Here is a 20,584-nt window from a genome sequence, read left to right on the forward strand (position 1 = left end):
CTGGAGTTCATTTATAGAAACGTCTAGCAAAGTGACATCTTCTGCTAGAACAGTGTTTCTCAACCTTTTTTGGGCCAGCGCCCCCCTGGCCTTTATCACCGCCCCCCACCAAAGAATTTGCAGGCTACTTTGCACTGACCATTATTTTATCATCAATATTACTATCACTATTGTAGATGTTTTGATTTTTAGGCTTGTTTCTGTATTTATCATCAAAAATAATTTCCCAGAAAACAAAAAAGTCATGGGAATAGAAATTATTTTCACAGGTGTCTACAAAAAATGCAATGAACATTCAAGTTAAAATCGGTAGGCCTTGCATCAGCCAATCAGAGTGGAAAGAAATATCCTTATTTTGTGCCATTTTCTAGTTGTTAAATCTTGCACAAAATGACCAGATAAAATATGTACAGCAATGCCAGTTTAAACTTTGAACTATTTGCAAAACGACTGAGCTCTGCAACATTAAAACATGGATAGAACTGTAACTACATTACTCATAGCTCTTCTTCTCTTCAGTGTTTGTCAGTTTCTGGTGGTGCAGCTCTGTGCTGCCTTCAGGAGAATGGGACATCAGAGTATCATCCATAAAACTTCACCCACATGGCATTTAATGTGCAAACCAGAGCTTTCAGTGGAAAAACAAAAGTTCCAGGTCCTTTTAATGCCATGCAATATGAGACAGAAACATGGATTATATCTTTATATAGACCTGTCTACTGATTTATAGATTAATAGTTTTACTGGACAGAAATTACAAAGAACAAATCTGGTTCTTAAACAAATCCTAATCAGCCAAATTGAAAGCGTCATGGAGTCATCAGCTTCATGACATTAACACTGACATGAAAAATGATATTGAAGAAATAAATATATCAAATCGAATTAAAAACATAAATAAGATATATTATTTACTGTTATGGTCTGTATGATATATTTATTCTCAGTACTAGGTATGGTCTTAAACCCATGGCACTTCAACAATATTATTTTACCTTTTAGCTGAAAATATTGTCTGTTTATTCTTGCCATAAAGTCCTCTGTATTAATTATTGCTCGAAAGGTCTTGCCATACCAGTTTATTCCTCTGTATTTACTTTAGTTTCTTAGTTTATTCTTGCATTTTGTTCTTCATTCATTTCCATTTAGTTTCATTTGATTAATTTTATCCTCTCTTGGCTTATTGCTATGTCCACTTTAGCTTCTTTCCTGTTGCTAGATTTATTTTATCGTTTATTGACGCTCACCATTAGTAATCTCATCACCTGCTGCGCCGCCTAATCAACACATGATGTGAAATACATCATGTGTAGATTTTTTCACTGTTCAGCGTCTGATTCTGTTTTTATGCCATAATTCACATCTAGTTCGTCGCTCCGTTTTATGTCCCGCTTCTTCTGTTTCAGAGTTTTGCGCAATGTGAACGTCTTTTTTTTTCAGCCCCTAAGGTGCAGGGCGGTCGGGAAGTGTATCGATGGGGAAAAGGCAGACTGACATAAACCTTTTAAAACAACAGAAACAATTTCTACATTCTGATTATTGAAATTTAAAAGTGCTGTGTTGTTCTATCACTCCCGTTTCATACCAGACCACTTACAGCACCGGTGTTAACTCTATAAAATGAACGCTCTCTATCGTGGTATCACCCATGGAGGGATTTCTTGATTTCTTTATTTAAATGGGTTCATTTTTCAGAGGGATACACAATGAGGGTGTCGTGATTTTAGCTACCAGTAGCAGGAGAACGGAGCTGCGCCAAGAAGCTAACAGAATCTAACAAACACTGAAGAGAAGAGCTGTCATCGATACAGTTGCAGCCAAGCATGGTTTAATGTTACACAAGACAGTTTTACCAAGTTGCTCAAAGTGTAAATTGGCATTGTTGTGTATTTAAGGTGTAAAGTTTACCTTCGACCAAACGCCCCCCAAAGGCATCCCAGCGCCCCCTTTTGTAAAAATGTCCGCCAGTGCCCCCTGCCATCCTCTGAACACCCCCTGGAGGGGCGGTACCGCCCACGTTGAGAACCGCTATGCTAGAACATGATATTTGGAGGGAAAATCAGTGATGCAGAGCAGCAGCAAAGAAAATGAAGCCGGATGAGGCAAAATTCAGACATGCTGCTGATGCGGATGGAGGAGGGGCCTATCAACGCTTGTAAATGTGGTTTTTTTGTATGTCACAGAAATACAATATTGTGATTGTGAAGCTTTAGTTAATCGCATGACGGTAAACTGTTCACACGGAAGTCTCATTCTGGTCAGGTTTAATTAGCAGTAGGAACAACCCCATGCAGAAGTAAAAGAAAACAACACAAAAATCAAATTTCAGCAAAAAGTCTGAATTGAGCATTATGACCTGCTGTGTATGAAAATTGCCTTAGTTTCCTTTTTTACTAAATTTTAAGACATGGAAATAATCACACTCTATACTCCAGAATTTTAGACATTCTGACACTAAGATTGCTTTTAAACAGCCTTAAAACAAATCAAGATTATTAACAAATTTAGGAACTAAAAAACTTAAACAGTATATGACAGACTTGTCTTTGCAATATGAGCTCAGAATAATAAGGGAATGCGTGAAAGAAAGCAGGATAGACAGACACGTAGTATTTTTTGATTTTCCACAAAACCATATTAAAAACGTCCGAAATAAATGCATTGAGCTGCTCAATGAGATAGCAGTGGCAGCTTGAGTGTTTTTCTATCATCTTGGAAACCACTGTGTGAATTTTATTGTGTCAAAGCTGCTTTGTTTGTATTTAATAGCTTTGGCCTGGGAACTATTTCTGAATAAATGTGGAACAGATGGCATGGAAACTGTCTAAATACAACTGTCTAAAAGGAGATATGTTATCTTCTTAAAAGTAGCTGAAAGACTTTAAGATAAATGGGGAGCAACTCAGATCTCTTAATGTCATTGTTTCTGCTTTAAAGGACAACCAAGACAAGAAAAAAACCAGACAGTTAAACTACACTTGATGTTTGCAGGCTGATAACAGGGTAATAATTCCACAGCTCAGTTAGAAGAAGAAGAAGAATGAGGATGATAAGCGGGAAGCTTTGCCATTATCACTAAAACTACTGCACGGAGACTGTTGGGAGAGTCAACAGTTTGGTTGTAAGTGTTACCACATCTTTGTCAGCTGGATGCCCAGGCCGTGGCTTTTCTAGAAAGAACAACGATCCTACCGTTAGTTAATAGTTGGATGAGTCGTGTGTGTGTGAGAGGCCAGGAGGGTCACCGATAAAAAGAGATCGAATCAGTAAGCTGTGGTCATGTGAGGACAGGATTCTGTTCCGATTAAACACAAGAGGAAAACTAAACTAGAAATTTTCTAGAAAAAAGAAAAGAATTGTTGACTTTTGGGAACTGAAGTTTGAGTTCTTGAGTAGCACTATTTTATCCCTACTTGGCTGATCACTTTGGCAGAGTATTACTGAATGAGGAGACATACCAACAGATTAGACAAGCATCATCTATTTGGGACCCAAGTGTTCCTTCAACACTACTGTAAACACCTAAGATGCTTATTCAGCTTCAGCATCTTTGGTTTCCACTCACATCCTTATGGGATAATCAGTGCTGCCCCTCCACATGTGTTTAGTTTTATCTCATCCACACATGTGGAAACAATAACGGCTGCAGGCTGTTGGGGTGAGGTCCTGGTCCAAAAGAGATCGCTCCACAGCTGGGGCCGCTCTTACTTCTCCTCCTCATCCTCATCCTCAAGAAGGTGATTTAAGAGTCTTCGTCACTCAGCTGTACACACTTAGCAGTTGGGAGAGCGCTGAACTAACGGTCAGGCCAGTTTAAATCTCACAACACACTCACACACACAGCTGGACTGTTTTATGTCTGAGACTTAAGGTGGCGCAAAAGTCCAACAGGAAGCTCCCTCAGCAGAGATGACCACTTATAATCTAGTAAAGGTTATGGGTAATGACCAGTTGGGGAATAAAGATTAAAGCAAAACATCGCAATGCTACAAAATTATAGCTTGTGTTTGAGTGCATTTTAAAGGACAACATTGTGACAACTTCTAAAGAAAAAACTGATTTGAGGTTTATGATGCTTTACTACTTAACTAAAAGTTCAAAATGTTCAAAGGAGCAAAACCCAAAAAGCCTTACTGTACTGAAAAAAGATTGTTGATGCTTGTACAAACTAATCCACAGCAAACCTAATTTTACATAAATTAACCTTTTTGGTAATGCATTTTCTCCTCTTGCCTTAATTAAAAAAGTTTTTAGCCACCAGGACAGCAGTAGTGACAAAGTCTAAATTAACTTTAAGCAAAGACTTTAAAGGTGATTCAAGCACATGGTCCACATTTCCTGTTTTTGGAAAATTTATTTAACATGTCAGAGTTTGTGATGAACAAGAAGCTTCCAGATTTACTCGACCTCTGTGTGGACTTCAGGGTTGCCAAATCTGACAGTTTCCAGCCAAAACACAACATAAAATCCACCCAACTCCAAAAAACACACAACAGCCAAAATCTAAACCTCTATTGAAACATGGGTTAGTAGCACCAGGTATAGAATATATATATAAAATCTTGTATGTCCTAAAGGTCAACGTCCTCATCTATATGTGACAAGTGATATACTTTGTAATTCTCAATTCAGAATGTTTTTGGTTGACCTTTGTTATATTCACTAGTTCCTGTTGGGACTTTAAGGAACTTGACTTTTTGAACACAAAGCTTGTGTTTTTATACCACTATGTTTTTTTAAGTGATGAAGTAGCACTAAGATTTCTGTTTTACAACACTATTACATAGTGACGCTTGATTAAGCAATGACTATTAATTATTGATGATGTCATTCTAGACATATCCAAATAAATGAAAAAATAAAATGAGTGCAAGAATAATTTGATTCAAATGTTCATTTTTGATCCTTTTCTGCCACACACTGACAACTAATTCAATAACATCTCCCTATAAAGGTAAAGGTAATTTTATTTATATAGCACATTTTCAGCAACAAGGCAATACAAAGTGCTTATAAATACTTTATAAACCCACTAAATGTTGTGAAAAGCAGCCCAAATTTTAACAATCCACCCAAAGCTGATTTTTCCAGCACATGTTCAGAAGAAGCCCAATTGGGTGGAAGCACGCCCAATCTGGCAACAACGAGGACCTATAAAGTAGGCAAAGTAATGTACTTGCTTTTGGTAATCCTCTGAAGTTTTATGAGTGAAAATATATGAAGAATGGTAAAAATATATATATATATTCCTGACTATTCTTCTTTTAGAAAAGATTAAAATGTTGTGTTTTTTAAATAAATAGCTCAAACTGGCTTTTCATGTTTTGCATCTAGAAAGACAAACCAAATTCTTCTTGAATTTTTCATAAAATAAGATTCTCCCAGATTTTATTTTTATGTATTTTTCTTGTGTGTACATGTACAGACATGTTTGCATTGGGTAAATGTAATTTTTTTATTCACAGTATTGACTAATGTGTACATATACCCAGGATTTTGAAATCCTTGGTATTTTAAAATATCAAGGATTTTGGTATTTTAAAATACCAAATCCTTGGTATTTGGTATTAGATTGTTAGATTGTTTTCTTCCCTGGGTGAAGAAAACAATCTCTTTGTATACATAGTTATCATCACAGTGGGCTTTACTATAAGCCACCACTGTTTCATAGTTAAAAAGACAAAACTGTTCCATGTGGACAAGAGCCTGCAAGAGACAAAATTCAGATTTCTCACTTACGAACAAAACATTCCTGCAGCCCTTCGGCAAGAGTGCCAGACACTTTTTTTGTTCCAGTGAAAAGAAATCTGAGGGCCTTCATCCCACAGGATGATCAGACTGAACATCACAAGGATTCAGTTCTTGAGCCAGATCAGCAAATCCCGCTTTAATTTTCACAGCCAAGGGTGAAAGGTTTGGGGAGATTTTCACTATGAGTTTATATGAGTAGATTTGGTTACTAAAGCCTCCAGACATAAATTTACAGCGGCCTCTCCAGAGACTGATGATTTGGTGGGTTTTAGGTTCATGTCTGGGGGACACTCTTAAATAGGCTAATGAGATAGGATATTGGCCAGACTTGGAGTCTATTTCAAAGCATTAGCAACCAAATTATACAGTGCAGTTGAAACGTTGGTTTTCCATAGACTTATAGGTAGAAACTGTTTAGAATATATTAATATTTAATTATTTATTGCAGAGTGAGAATAATGATAATACCAGATACCAGTATGTGTTTTCAAAATATTTTTAGTTCATAATCATTGATTGGCACACATCCGCTAATCAGCTAATAGCAGGCATAATTTTTCAGTTAAATCTTTTGCTGAATTTGAAAATGTTTAGCACACTTAGATTCTACCAAATGATTTTTTCTGGATAAATTCAAAAGTGCTAATTTACTTGGATGATTAGATAACATACAGTTATCTAATCAAATTTGCTGAAGCTTTGGTTATTGACTGGAGGATTCTTCAAGTTAGATATCTGTCTCATATCTGCTGAGTTTGCTCTCTCTGTCCTCCTGTGTATGACCTCTGCCTGATTATCGACAAAGTCCCTGGGTGTTGCATTTTGGATCTCCCCGTGGAGATCTTCATTGCCTCCACAGAAACCTGTTCCACTGGTTCCACTCCCTGTCATCAGACCCTCTGTTCCTCTGCTCCACCCGCCCATTTATGAGCCCAGTCTGTCGCCTCCGGAGGTGTTTAAGGGTGAACAGAGTCAATGTCGTCCTTTCATTACTCAATGTGAGATTGTCTTTGAACTTCAACCATCATCTTTCTCCACTGAACGTGCTAAAGTAGCCTATGCTATTTACCTTCTCTGGGGAAGGCCAAGTTATGGGGTACTGCTGAGTGGCAGAAGGACTCCCTCATTTGTTAGACCGCCGGACCCGCCTGCAGGACTCCGCTTCTTGCTCCTGCATCGCCGCCCAACGCGGCTCAAGCTCTGCCTCCTGCGTTGCCGCCCACCTCGGCTCAAGCTCCGCTTCCGACGTCGCCGCCCACCGGACCTCCCAGGAGAGGTCCACCTCCTGTGCCGTGGTCGGCCCCCGGAAAGTTTTTTTCCCCCCGTGTTTCAGTTCCTGTGTGGATTAGTTTTGTTTTCTGGACTCTTGCCCTCCTGCCGTCGCCCCTCCACCCACCCTGTTGGGTCGTTTTGTTTTTGGACTTTTCTGTTGGGCGTCTGGTAGCTGCCCCTTGAGGAGGGGGTACTGTCATGATCCGTGTTTCTGTGTTTATTTTGGAGTTTTTTTTCTGTGTGATCTGGTTCCCTGTGAGTCCTGTCTTTGCGTCTTCCCCGTTGATTGTCTCCCAGGTGTGTCTCGTTCCCTCGATTACCCCATGTGTATTTAGTCTCACCTGTCAGTCTTTGTTGTCAGTGCTACCGGTATTAGCTGTGTGCTGACTTCTGTGCCGTGCCGCCTGATTTTGGACTGTTTGAGCATCTTCACCATTAAATCCTTCATCATCTTAATCACAACCTGGGTCTCTGCGTCTCTCCTTACCACCTCAACCCCACTTTATGACAATTTCCTTCCTGATAATAAATTCCCCTGGTCTCCCTGTCATTTTGGGGGCCACTTGGTTAAGAAAACACAACCCCCATATTGACTGGGTTAGGAGCGAGGTGTTGGGTTGGTCACCATCTTGCCATTCCACCTGCCTCTTAGTGGCTTCGGCCCCCTCTACTGTCCCTATCTCGGGACAGGAAACCCACCCCGACTTATCCAAAGTACCTGCTGTTTACCCTGACCTTAGGGAGGTCTTTAACAAGCATCGAGCCACTGCCCTTCCACCCCATCGGCCCTATGATTGTGCTATCGATTTGCTTCCTGGTTCTTTTCCTCCCAGAGGCCGTCTTTTCCCTCTCTCTGGCCCAGAGGATAAGGCCATGAGGGATTATGTCAGTGACCATCTGGCTTCCATCTTTTTTGTGGGCAAAAAAGATGGTTCCTTAAGACCCTGTATCGACTACAGAGTATTAAATGACATCACAGTCAAAAACCGTTACCTACTTCCCCTAATGAACACTGCCTTCGATCTGATCCAGGGATCCACTGTTTTTACTAAGCTTGATCTTAGAAATGCCTACCATCTGGTCCGGATCAAAGAGGGGGATGAGTGGAAGACAGCCTTTAACATCCCAACAGGTCATTATAAATACCTTGTAATGCCCTTTGGCCTGTCCAACGCTCCTGCTGTGTTCCAGGCACTTGTCAATGATGTCCTCAGGGACATGGTTGGTCGTTTTGTTTATGTCTATCTGGATGACATTTTGATTTTTTTTAAGCATCTCACAGCGCATCCTTAAATTGACAAGAGTAATGGACAATTACTCTTCTCCATTCTGTCATTCTCCGCTTGCTGCAGAATAACCTGTTTGTCAAGGCAGAAAAGTGTGAGTTTCACAAACAGTCCACTTCATTCTTGGGTTTCGTCATCTCTCCTAACAGGATTTCCATGGACCCCAGCAAGACGGATGCCATCAAGAATTGGCCCCACCCACAAGACAGCAAGCAACTTCAAAGATTTCTGGGGTTTGCAAACTTTTATCGCTGGTTCATCCGCAATTTCAGCTCTGTGTTTGGGGTAAGACTGCTGCTGAGTCCTTCGAGCACCTTAAGAGGGCTTTCACCTCAGCTCCTGCCCTCCGCACACTGGACCCTTCCTGCCAATTCATCGTTGAAGTGGATGCTTCTGACTCAGGGGTGGGAGCCATACTCAGTCAGAGGTCCACTGATGGAAAGACTCAACCGTGTGCCTTCTTTTCCAGAAAACTGTCTTCTGCAGAGACCAACTATGATGTTGGTGACCGTGAACTACTGGCAGTTAAACTGGCACTTGAGGAGTGGAGGCAGTGGCTTGAGGGAGCTAAGGAACCTTTCGTGGTTTGGACTGATCATAAAAATCTGCAGTACCTCAAGTCAGCTAGGAGACTCAACCCCAGGCAAGCCAGGCGGGCCTTGTACTTCAGTCGCTTTAATTTTTTACTGTCTTACAGACCTGGGAGTAAGAACGCTAAACCAGACGCACATAGTCATGAGACTATGGAGGAGGGTCAAGAGGTAAAGCAGGCGGACTTTGTGCTCCCCACATCAGTGCTGCTAGCAGTTTCCAAGCTAGAGCTGGAGCAGAAAATAAGAGAAGCCCCTCCACTAAGCCCCATCCCTGAGAACTATCCTAAAGATCGACTGTTTGTTCCGGAGCAGCTAATACCTGAGGTACTGTCATTTTGTCATGAGTCTAGACTTTTCTGTCATCCAGGAGTCACTAAGACCCTGTCTGTGATCAGGAGTTGTTTCTGGTGGGAAACTATGCTGCAAGATGTTACAGAGTTCATCAAGGTTTGCAGAGTTTGCTGTCAGGCTAAACCATCCCGTCGGCCACCCTCTGGGCTTCTGCGACCCCTCCCTGTTCCACACCACCCATGGTCCCACATATCCATGGATTTTGTGACTGGTTTACCCTGTTCCAATAACCACTCTGTCCTTCTCACAGTCATTGATCGCTTCTCCAAGATGTCCCACCTGATACCTCTTCGCAAACTGCCTTCCTCCAAGGAGCTGGGAGGGATTCGGGCCCATGAGGTGTTTCGCCTGCATGGGCTTCCAACTGACATTGTTTCTGACAGGGGACCCCAGTTTGTCTCTAGATTCTAGAAGGAATTATGTGGTCTCCTGGGTATCACAGCGAGTCTCTCATCAGGGTTCAACCCTCAAACTGACGGGCAAACGGAGAGGATCAACCAGGAAGTGGAGACCAAACTTCGGATGTTCTGTGAACATGATCCCTCTTCTTGGTCACAGAAACTACCATGGGTGGAGTATGTACTCAAGCATTCAGTGTTTCTTCGACCTCCCTTCTGACCACGGATTTACCCCTCCTGCCAAGCCCTTCACAGATCCCTTGTATTCTGGATTTCTTGACCCTGACCCAAGCTCTGCCTCACGACCACCGATTACCGCCTGCCCCTCAAAGCTAAGTTTGCTCTCTCTGTCTCTGTCCTGTGTATGACCTCTGCCTGATTATCGACAAAGTCCGTGGGTGTTGCATTTTGGATCTCCCCGTGGAGATCTTCATTGCTTCCACAGAAACCTGTTCCACTGGTTTCCTGCATCTCCCTGTCATCAGACCCTCTGTTCCTCTGCTCCACCCGTCCACTGCTCTACAGGTCAGTTAAGCTGAACATTTCTAAGATACCCCTCCTTTATCTGTGCATCACCAGTCTTCTCCCCTCTCTCCTCAGTGCTGTTTTTGATGACCTCTCCCTGAGCAGAAACCAGTTGTGAAAATAAACTTTTTTCCTTTCGTATACTCCTGTGTGTGGTTGAATTTCTGGGTCCCCTCTGAGTGTCCTTACACTAAATATTGTATTATAACCAAAAAGAGAGATTTAACTTCGATCATGAATATAGATTAGCAAAAAAACGTACAAATTACAATGAAATAATGCTACTTCTGCTAGCCGCCGGAAGTAACGCCCATAATCGTTTCCCCAGTAAACCTGCCAGGAATAAGGTCAATTGTTCTACACCCAATAAGCGGTCTCTGTATTGGGGCCTGCCATAACAGTAATGTAATGATAATGTGATGCATGGAAGGCACCTATTGTTCTACACACCCAATAGAATGTCTCTTTAATATTATTATAGTTATTCATTTTTCTTCTGTCATCGTTAATGCAGCTCGTACCCCGAGAAACTCCACAAAAATGGTATCAAAACGTGTGGCTCAGTCCCGGGAAGGGAGCTATTATTTTTTATTGGGAATCAGAGTTGCGATGGCGACGTAAAAAGCAAAAAACTAGTGAAATTTCCAACTGCCGAAACGCAGGGTGTAACTGACACCAACTGCCACTTTTTTAGAGTGAGAAAATGAGCAGATGTTTGACCCCAAAACAATTTTGAAATTACTCTCATGGCTAAAAAAAATCTGGGCCTGGAAAGACTCACCCATGTGCCTTCTATTGGTATGAAAGTTGGTCAATACATTGATACACATTCCTGCTCCGGTAAAATGTTTCGAAATTTCTCTAGGGCTTACAGTTTTCTGTTAAGGTGCTTCAGAGCAAAATTATGTGATATGGTAAACTCAGGCTCTCAGCCATTCATTTCTGAAAAATTTCGGAGCTCAGCGCACACCATCTTTTTCTCATAGCTGCTATTATTGTGAGTGAGCTACACATATGAATCGCGGTAGTATCGGAGACAACAAATGGCTCTCTCATACGCTTCAAACGGTTTTCGGATCGCTTTTATGGATCCTGAAAGGGAAGCAGTTGTTCGGACTGTTTTATTCAGAAAAAGTGACTGCTTCAAACAGATAGAACTCTGTCTGTCCCTCACATGACAGTTGGCAGAGAGCCAAGCTTCTCTTTAGGACTCCAATGACTGAAGGTTAGAACTACAACATGGCAGAACACTCAGTGCCTACAGAAGAGGTCTGAGCTGAATGTCAGAACTACAAACATGATGGAATTCTCAGCAGGGTTTCCCCCAGTGTATTATAAGCCTGGCGGCCCGCCATGCTTTACTAGCTCCGCCGTCAGGCTAAGCGTTGCTTGTTTACGTTTCTGGGGGGGGAATCGTTTTTTTTTTTTGTTGTTTTTTTTTAAGCCGGGCTGCAAGCGTTTCTTTTGCTCTTAGCATTTCACTAGCAGAGCAGATTTATTCCTAAAAGATAGGTTTATAGTTTATGCATTTAAGCCCGACAGCGCGCGGACCAATCACACAGCTGGCGCTTCTGCGCTCTGCCTCTGCGCGCTGCCTGCTGCTTTACCTCAGCGGGATCGCGCGCGCCCCCTTTCACTCAAACTGGACGCAGGCTGACCTGTATGGATATTTACATAAACCTACTGTGAGGAATTATGATCCTTTGGAGAACTCTAGGTAAGAGTTTAAAACCCGCCGCGTTAGCTCTGGTTGCGCAGCTCCATGTAAACCGCAGGAATAACTTGTAGCGAATTCAGAGGTGCGCGTTGTGGAGTGGTGAGAATGATTTATCTTTGTGAACGAACAATTATATGCGGCGTTTACATCTCAACGCGCTGCCCAGCGTGTGGCTCTGTGTCTGTCTTCCCTGTAAAGTTTATGGTCCCGGTTGGCCGGAGCGTTTGTGAATAAGGAGCAGCGCTAACCTCATCATGCAGGTTCAGCCCGGTGAGGAGCTTTCGCGCCCTCCGGTCTGTAACGCATCATGCTGATTTTATATTATTTTATTATTATTTTTAGTATTATTTTTCCAGTTACACGATGCATTAAACCATATCAAATGCATTGTCTACTTAGAGTTAATGTGTGGAGATCTGAGAAACTCGTCCCATAAACTCGACCAATCAAAACAGTTTCTGTGACGCTTCTTAAACTCAACAGACACAACATGGAACAGCTATTAAAGTCACATCAGCAGCATTGAATTAAATCTCCGTTTGTTGCGCATCTCTGCGTAGTGCAGCAGAATACTGGGCCGGTCCAAGGCTGTATGAGGCCTTGAGCAGAATTTGATTTAGGGGCCCCTTTTGTTGCTAAAAATATCAGCACCTCTAACAGCTTCTGTGTTAGTGAAATATGGGAGAATGGCATAGTTTAATTGACCAGCCTAAAAAGCAATAAGTTATAATCGCAGTTTACTAATTTGTATTTGTAAATTCAAAGATTAAACTCACAGCATCAGATTGTTGCTATGGTAACAAAACAATCTAACTATAAATACTGTTATTTGAAGTTTTACAAAGTAAACTTGCCAGCTCCTTAAAATCTTGTATTTAAATGTTAAACAATTTAAAATCATTTAATTTATGTATGCTTAAAAGAACTGAATAACATTTAACAGCATTGATAATCTCAATAAACAAGTGTTACATTTATGAATCTGTGGTCTGTTTTAAAATATTAGTGTTTATGGGGCCCTGAAGCCCTTGGGGCCTGATGGAGCCACTGACTTAATTTGGATTAAAGAGAAGTGCAAATTTGTTGCTTTTAGACTAGTTGTGGGTTTAAATCGCATTTCACTGGTGATCTTTTCTAGTAACAAATAATTACACAGTAATACTTTTACATTTCTTGTCAACTTAACATCTATTAATACAAAAACACAGTGGACCGCCGGTGGACCGCCAGTGGACCGCCAGTGGACCGCCTCGAAGCCCCGACCACCGGGCTTAGCAAGTTTTCTGGGGGAAACCCTGCTCAGTTAATACAGAAGACTGAACTGGCATTTAGAACTACTTGCTGTTTTGGGGCATTATATAGCTGGTTTAACCAAACCCTTACCCTAACCTGCAAGGGTTTGCAAGTTAGGTCAACAATTTGTCTAGTTGACTTTGTGTGTATCAACATGGTTGAATATAGTGCTTTAGCAGTAGCTTATGCTAAATATCATGTTGGAATAGTGCTTTAGCAATAGCTTCTGCTAAAAACTATGTTGATACAGCATGTTAGCGGAACTAGGTTAACACAACTTTCTGATTAGAATATATAATTTATGCTATTATGAATTCAAAACGTCATAGCCTGTGCCTATTTATCCTGTTTTAAAATAAACAGGACGAAACATGTCAGTCCTGTTTATAAGATGACCTAAATATTTTTCAGTTGCACAGAAAAAAATTGTAGCTTAGACTTTTGATGGGTGAGAGAAAAACATATTGTGGTCATTTTGTAATGGTTTGCTTTCCACATCCACCAAGTTGGATTTTTCCCCTCCTGTCTGCAGGACTTCAATATTTACTCCCCCTTCTATTGACCTCTTTAGGTACGAGTTTCAGTTTATATCCTTCCCCAAATCCTCATCTGCTCCCTCTATATCTCTTTGCTCCCTTCCCCCATCCTCGCTCCTGCTAGCAGTTTTTACCTCTTATTTCTCCCACTTACATTGATTCTTGTATTCAGATACTGCTGAATAAACTGGCATGCTGTTAAACAATAATCGTGTCAATCTGCAGGTCTAAAATAATGCATTCACTCTTCAGCCACAGTAATGCCAAGCTAATTGAAACTAATGTGCTTTTTCCCCATTTGCATTATCTTCTTGTCAGCAGCAAGCTTCACCTTGTGGTTTTTCAGGGTTAATTTGTTTTATGTTTCAAACTAAAACGATTCAAAGCAGTTATCGACAGCAGACAGAGTTATGCATCTTTGTTTAAACAACGTCTTGTAGGATTTATCTGTTCAAACATTTAGACGCAAACAAGGTTCTGTTTTTCTTCAACAAAATCTACAGCTTTATTTAAATTGTCCATAGATCATTATTGGTCAGTTTTTGTTTAAAATATCTGAAATACTGCCAAACTGGTGGCATGACCTTTCGTCTTTTATCTACAGCTTTTTCTCCGTGCTATTATTTTTTTATTCTTTATGAGCAACTGTAGCAAAACCTGAAACTACTGCTGTGCAAGTTATTCAACAAGTTGTTGCTAGGTAACCACATAGTGAGGGAGTTGCTAGGTAACCAAAGAGTGAACAGTTGATGCTGCCAACCTTAACTGGCTGTGGAAGCTTGACAGGATAAGCCTTTACTCTGCCTACATCTCCCAGAGTGCTGTGCAGTTCTGGATCAGAGTTCTGATAAAACATTCAATATATGGAATATCCTACCAGGTGTTTTATCCAGTCTTATTGAGCACATATCTATTCTGATATATATTGTTACTGATATGGTCCAGCTGTATTTAGAAGGATATAGACCTTTTTCCACATTTTTAAAAATACTATCTAAATAAACTAGAAACAGTTTTCAATTGATACACTTCTTACATTGTTTTATTATCTTTTGAGAGATGTATGTCTATTTTGGTTGACCAACCAAATAGGACGTTGGTTGACCAACAGTCCTCATAGTGGTGATATCTTTTGTTCTTTTACTGTAAAATCAAGCATTTGTTTCACAAAAAAACAGAGCATTGATTTAATTAAAAAATATTTATGAAAATATAAAAGTTCAGACCAAACTGTAGAACATCCTTCACCTAATTTATAGCTAACATCAGATGTTTACATCCTCTTTTTCCTTATTGCCTCACTTTAAAACTGGACAACATTTTTGTTGTTTTATTTCAGTCCTTTCCAGATCTGCCTGATCCTTGGTGCTTAAAATTACACACGTAGGCCTGTCGCGATAAACGATAAATCAATTAATCGCACGATAAATTAAACCTATCGACCTCATTTTAATTATCGTCTGAATCGTCTCTTCCGGCCATTTTTCTTTCTGTTGATAACACTGAATGAAAAAATGCTCAGCTCCGGTGCTCTGCACTGACCCTCCCTTCTACGTTTCCTTAGTGTATTGCCCAGGGCACACTACACGAGTTGTCGGCCCATTTTCAAAACCTGAGAGACACATTAGCCGACAGAAATCCTAGGTATAACGGTTCGATCGGGTTTGTCGTGCCGTGTGGTGTCCAGCCACATGGGCACAAAATATTGGCTACAAGCTGTAATGCACACTAGGAGGACCCGAAATCAGCCACGAGACAGGAGTGAGCAGAAAACCACAGATCTTTATTGGAGACAGCCAAGGGCGGCACACAGGATAACTAGCTGAAGCACTAGCTGGAAGATAGTGCGTGGGGGCGGGGGGAGAAGCGCAGATGCAGGGCTGCGTACTCACAACCGGGGATCAGAGGAATAGAGTCCAGATCCAGTTCTTGGTCAGCCGGGCCGAGGTCATACACGAGGTGGAAGATAGCAGAGTCCGAGGGAGTGGGCGTGAGCGGCGTCAGAGAACAGGCTAGGGTCGAGATCCGGGTAGGCAAAAACAGTAGTCCAACAAGGGAAGGCAAAAGGGGAAAATCCAAAGGGCAAGAGCGAGGCAGTAATACACAGGGCGTGGATGAAGAGCTAGAAACTACTTGCTGAAAGCGTTCGATAATCTGGCAGTGTGCAGGTAGCGGAGGGAGGCTTAAGAAGGGGAGCAATCAGGGAGCGGCACAGCTGCAGGGAATCAGGGAGATGAGGGACACGACATGGATGGAGTCAAAACAAAAACAACAGGCACATGTCACCATTACAGTACCCCCTCCTCAAGGTCCGGCTCCTGAAGGACCACCAGGCTGGTCGGGGTGATCACGATGGAAACTCCGGATGAGAGCCTTGTCCACAATGTGGCGGGACGGAACCCACGACCGCTCCTCAGGTCCATAACCCTCCCAATCCACCAGGTAATGGACTCCACGGCCCCATCGTCTGGACTTGAGAAGACGCCTCACCGTGTAGACAGGCCCCCCAGCGAAGATTCGGGCGGGAGGAGGGGGTCCGGAGGAGGGCACAAATCGGGATGCGGAGACAGGCTTGATGCGTGAGACATGGAAGGTGGGATGGACCCTCAGGGAAGCAGGCAGCCGGAGACGGACGGCCACCGGGTTAATCACCTTGGAGATGGGAAATGGTCCGACGAAACATGGAGCCAGCTTCCTGTTCACCATCCGAAGCGGAAGGTCCCTGGTTGACAGCCATACCTTTTGCCCAACCAGATAAGCGGGGGCCGGGATCCTGTGTCGGTTGGCAGATCTAGAATATATGGCAGAAGTAGTTAAGAGTGCCCTGCGGGCCCTTCTCCATACCTTAAGGCACCTCCTGGCTGAGGCATGGGCAGAGGGAACCATGGCAGCCCGTTCCTGCAAGGAGAAAACTGGTGGTTGGAAACCATAAACGGTATGGAAGGGAGATAACCCCGTGGCACTGGAGGGAAGAGAATTGATAGCATGCTCCACCCACGGCAGATTCTGTACCCAATTGGTAGGGTCTTGTTCGCAGAGCATGCGAAGTTTGATCTCCACCTCTTGGTTGAGACGTTCAGTCTGGCCATCAGACTGTGGATGGAAACCAGAGGAGAGACTCACCTGGATTCCCAACTGTCCACAAAACTCCTTCCAAAAACGTGAGACAAATTGAGGACCACGGTCAGAGACGATGTCTACAGGAAGCCCATGAAGGCGGAACACCTCCCTGGCAAGGACTTCACTCAACTCCTTGGAGGAGGGCAACTTCACTAGGGGAACCAGGTGAGTCATCTTGGAGAATCGATCGACTATGGTTAGTATGGTGGTGTACCTGTTGGAGGTGGGTAAGCCAGTGATGAAGTCCATTGAAATATGAGACCAAGGCCGGTGGGGAATAGGTAGAGGGTGAAGAAGCCCCGAAGGGGGTCGGCGAGATGGCTTAGCCTGGGAGCAGACCCGGCAGGCAGAAACAAACTCCTTGACATCCTTGGCCATGTTCCTCCACCAAAAGCGTGTCTGGATCACCTTCAGGGTTCTGGCTACACCAGGGTGACAAAACAATTTAGATACATGGCAAAGCTTGAGTACCTCAGCTACAAGATGGTCAGGGACGAATAGACGGCGGGGAGGACAGCCTGGGGGAACCCGTTGTTGTCGGTTGGCCTCCCGGACCCGGTTCTCAACCTCAAGGTGGGTTACTGCCAGTCGAACAGACTTAGGAAGAATAAAATCTCCAGAAGTCAAAGGTTTACTCAGGGGTTCATGAATCCTGGACAACGCATCCGGCTTCACATTCTTGGAGCCAGGTCTGTAGGACAAGGAGAACGCAAAGCGGGAGAAGAAAAGGGCCCACCTGGCTTGCCTGGTGTTGAGTCTCTTGGCAGTCTTGAGGTACTGGAGGTTTTTATGGTCAGTCCACACTAGGAAGGGTTCCTTGGCTCCCTCTAGCCAGTGTCTCCATTCCTCCAATGCCAGTTTAACGGCCAGTAACTCCCGGTCCCCTACATCGTAGTTGCGCTCAGCCGAGGAGAGGACTCTGGAAAAGAAGGCGCAAGGATGAATCTTACCATCCTCATACCTCTGGCTAAGGATCGCGCCGATCCCAGACTCAGAGGCGTCGACCTCCACAATGAACTGACGACTCAGGTCCGGAGAATGGAGAACAGGTGCGGAGGAGAATAGGTGTTTGAGTCTTTGGAAAGCCTCCTCCGCTCTAGGATTCCACTGAAAACGAGACTTGGGAGAGGTTAGGGCATGAAGTGGAGAAGCAATAGTACTGTAGTTGCGAATGAAACGGCGATAGAAATTAGCAAAACCTAGAAACCTTCTGAGCTGCTTACGGTCTTGTGGTGTTGGCCAATCCAGAACAGCGGAAACCTTGCGGTCCTCCATGGATAGCTTGTTGGGGAGACCAGAAAACCTAAGAAGGTAGTCTGGGAAACATGAAATTCACACTTCTCAGGTTTGACAAATAATTTATTTTGCAGTAGACGAAGGAGCACAGAACGAACATGGGTGATATGTGAGGGAAGATCCTTAGAGAAAACCAGGATGTCATCCAAATAGACAAAAACATAGAGACCAATCATGTCTCTAAGGACATCATTCACAAGGGCCTGAAAGACTGCGGGTGCATTAGTCAAACCAAAAGGCATCACCAAGTATTCGTAGTGCCCAGTAGGGGTGTTGAAGGCAGTCTTCCATTCATCCCCCTCCCGAATACGCACCAGATGGTACGCATTTCTCAGATCCAACCTTGTGAAGATGTTAGCACCTTGGATGCGTTCGAATGCAGTGTTAGTGAGTGGGAGGGGATAACGATTCTTGATCGTAATGTCATTAAGCCCTCTATAGTCAATACAGGGACGGAGTGAACCATCCTTTTTACCTACAAAGAAAAACCCTGCGCCAGCAGGAGATGAAGAAGGGCGAATGATTCCTGCCTGGAGGGCCTCCCCAATGTAGTCCCGCATGGCTCGGTCTTCAGGGACAGATAGTGGGTACAGACGTCCCTTGGGGGGTGAGGTGCCAGGAAGCAGGTTGATGGCGCAGTCGTAGGGGCGATGAGGTGGCAGAGAAGTAGCATGATGTTTACTGAAGACCTCTTTAAGGTCGTGGTAGTCCTTGGGGATCCCTGAAAGTACAGGGTCCAGAGCCGGGGGACCCTGGAGTACAGGCCCAGGATGATTGGCAGCTTGAAGACAGGAGGAAAGACAACGAGGGCTCCAGCCAAGGACCAAACCCTGCTCCCAGTCTATGTGCGGGTTGTGCAGTCTCAACCAGGTGGCACCAAGAATTACAGGGATCTTAGGAGAGTTGATGATAAGAAAGGAGATGGATTCCTGATGATTCCCTCCCACGATCAGTCGGACTGGCTCTGTCTCCAACTTGACCTGCTGTACAACATGACCATCAATTGCCTGGACCACAGACTTGCGAGTACTTTGTTTTAAATTCAACTGGAGAGAGCGAGCTAGCTCAGCATCCATAAATTCAGTGTCGGCTCCAGAATCGACAAAAGCTGCTAAGGAGAGGGAGTGACCCTGCATAGAAATTTCAGCTTTAATGGTGAATAATGGAGATGCGGCTGTAGTGCACTGACTTAGTAGAGCACTACCGACCGAAGGAACTAACCTCTTCGAGGGACACTGACGGAGTTGATGATCCTGACTGCCGCAGTAGAAACACAGGCCCTTTTTGAGCCTACGATCCCTCTCCTCCGGTGTCAGCCTGGAGCGACCAATCTGCATGGGTTCGGGTTGGTCCTGGGGGGGAGAGGAAGAAGGTTTGGGAAAAGGAGACCTCGTTACGAGCCTCGAGGGGGCCCCCGGTGGAGGATAAGGTCGGTCAGAGGCCCTTTCAAGCCTTCTTTCATGCATCCGCTGGTCAATCCGGGATGCCATGGATTCCAGATCAGCCAGATCCTTAGGGGGGTCACGGGTGGAGAGTTCATCCTTTATGCCTTCGCTCAAACCCTGGTAAAAGGCGTCACACAAGGCTTCATCATTCCAATCACTGTCTGCAGAAAGGGTGTGGAAGTCGATGATATACTCATTAATGCGTCTTTTGCCCTGTTTAATTCTCCAGAGCCCCTAGCTGCCTCTCTCTCTGGGAGGCAGGGATCAAAAACACGTATTAGTTCCTTGGAGAAATCATCAAAACTGTAGCAGAGGAACGTGTCCCTCTGCCACTCAGCTGTACCCCAAATCTTAGCCTTTCCAGATAATAGAGAAATCATGTAGGCGACTTTAGCTCGCTCAGAAGGGAAGGAGCTGGGCTGAAGCTCAAACTGAATCTCACACTGTGTAACAAAAGGGCGACATAGGCTGGGCTCCCCACTAAAGACCTCAGGAGGGGACAGACGGGGCTCCTGTGGAGGAGTTAAGCGCTGCAGCTGTCGTGCGGGAGCCGGAGCACTGGGAGGCGCTGTGGGGCTAGACAACTTAGAGAGCATAGTCATCATTTCCTGCATATTAGCTTCTAGCTTGGTAATGGCTTTCTCTACAGTACCGCGCCACTCCTGCGCGGGCGTCGGGTCCATGGTGGCCAGATTATGCTGTAATGCACACTAGGAGGACCCGAAATCAGCCACGAGACAGGAGTGAGCAGAAAACCACAGATCTTTATTGGAGACAGCCAAGGGCGGCACACAGGATAACTAGCTGAAGCACTAGCTGGAAGATAGTGCGTGGGGGCGGGGGGAGAAGCGCAGATGCAGGGCTGCGTACTCACAACCGGGGATCAGAGGAATAGAGTCCAGATCCAGTTCTTGGTCAGCCGGGCCGAGGTCATACACGAGGTGGAAGATAGCAGAGTCCGAGGGAGTGGGCGTGAGCGGCGTCAGAGAACAGGCTAGGGT

The 20,584-nt window shown here is 44.0% G+C and overlaps 2 protein-coding genes and 1 long non-coding RNA gene across 9 annotated transcripts in view; 1 reads left to right on the forward strand and 2 right to left on the reverse strand.

Moving 5' to 3' along the window:
- Positions 1-11,708, forward strand: part of prr7 (proline rich 7 (synaptic)) — a 205,602-nt gene extending 193,894 nt beyond the window's left edge. Inside the window, exon 4 of the transcript XR_014090858.1 lies at positions 11,689-11,708. The gene's annotated coding sequence lies outside the window, so the exon portion shown is untranslated. The remainder of the gene's footprint in view (positions 1-11,688) is intronic.
- dbn1 (drebrin 1) overlaps positions 1-20,584 on the reverse strand; it is a 181,875-nt gene that overhangs the window by 142,552 nt on the left and 18,739 nt on the right. The window lies entirely within an intron of this gene.
- Positions 18,181-19,812, reverse strand: LOC145554843 (uncharacterized). Its single transcript, XR_014090864.1, has 2 exons — positions 19,360-19,812; positions 18,181-19,118 (listed from the first exon to the last, which is right to left on the reverse strand). It is a non-coding gene; the product is annotated as an uncharacterized LOC145554843 (long non-coding RNA).

The sequence above is a fragment of the Poecilia reticulata genome, chromosome 14 (genome assembly GCF_904066995.2).
Source record: "Poecilia reticulata chromosome 14, P_reticulata-male-v2, whole genome shotgun sequence".
In the NCBI taxonomy this organism is placed as follows: Eukaryota; Metazoa; Chordata; class Actinopteri; order Cyprinodontiformes; family Poeciliidae; genus Poecilia; species Poecilia reticulata.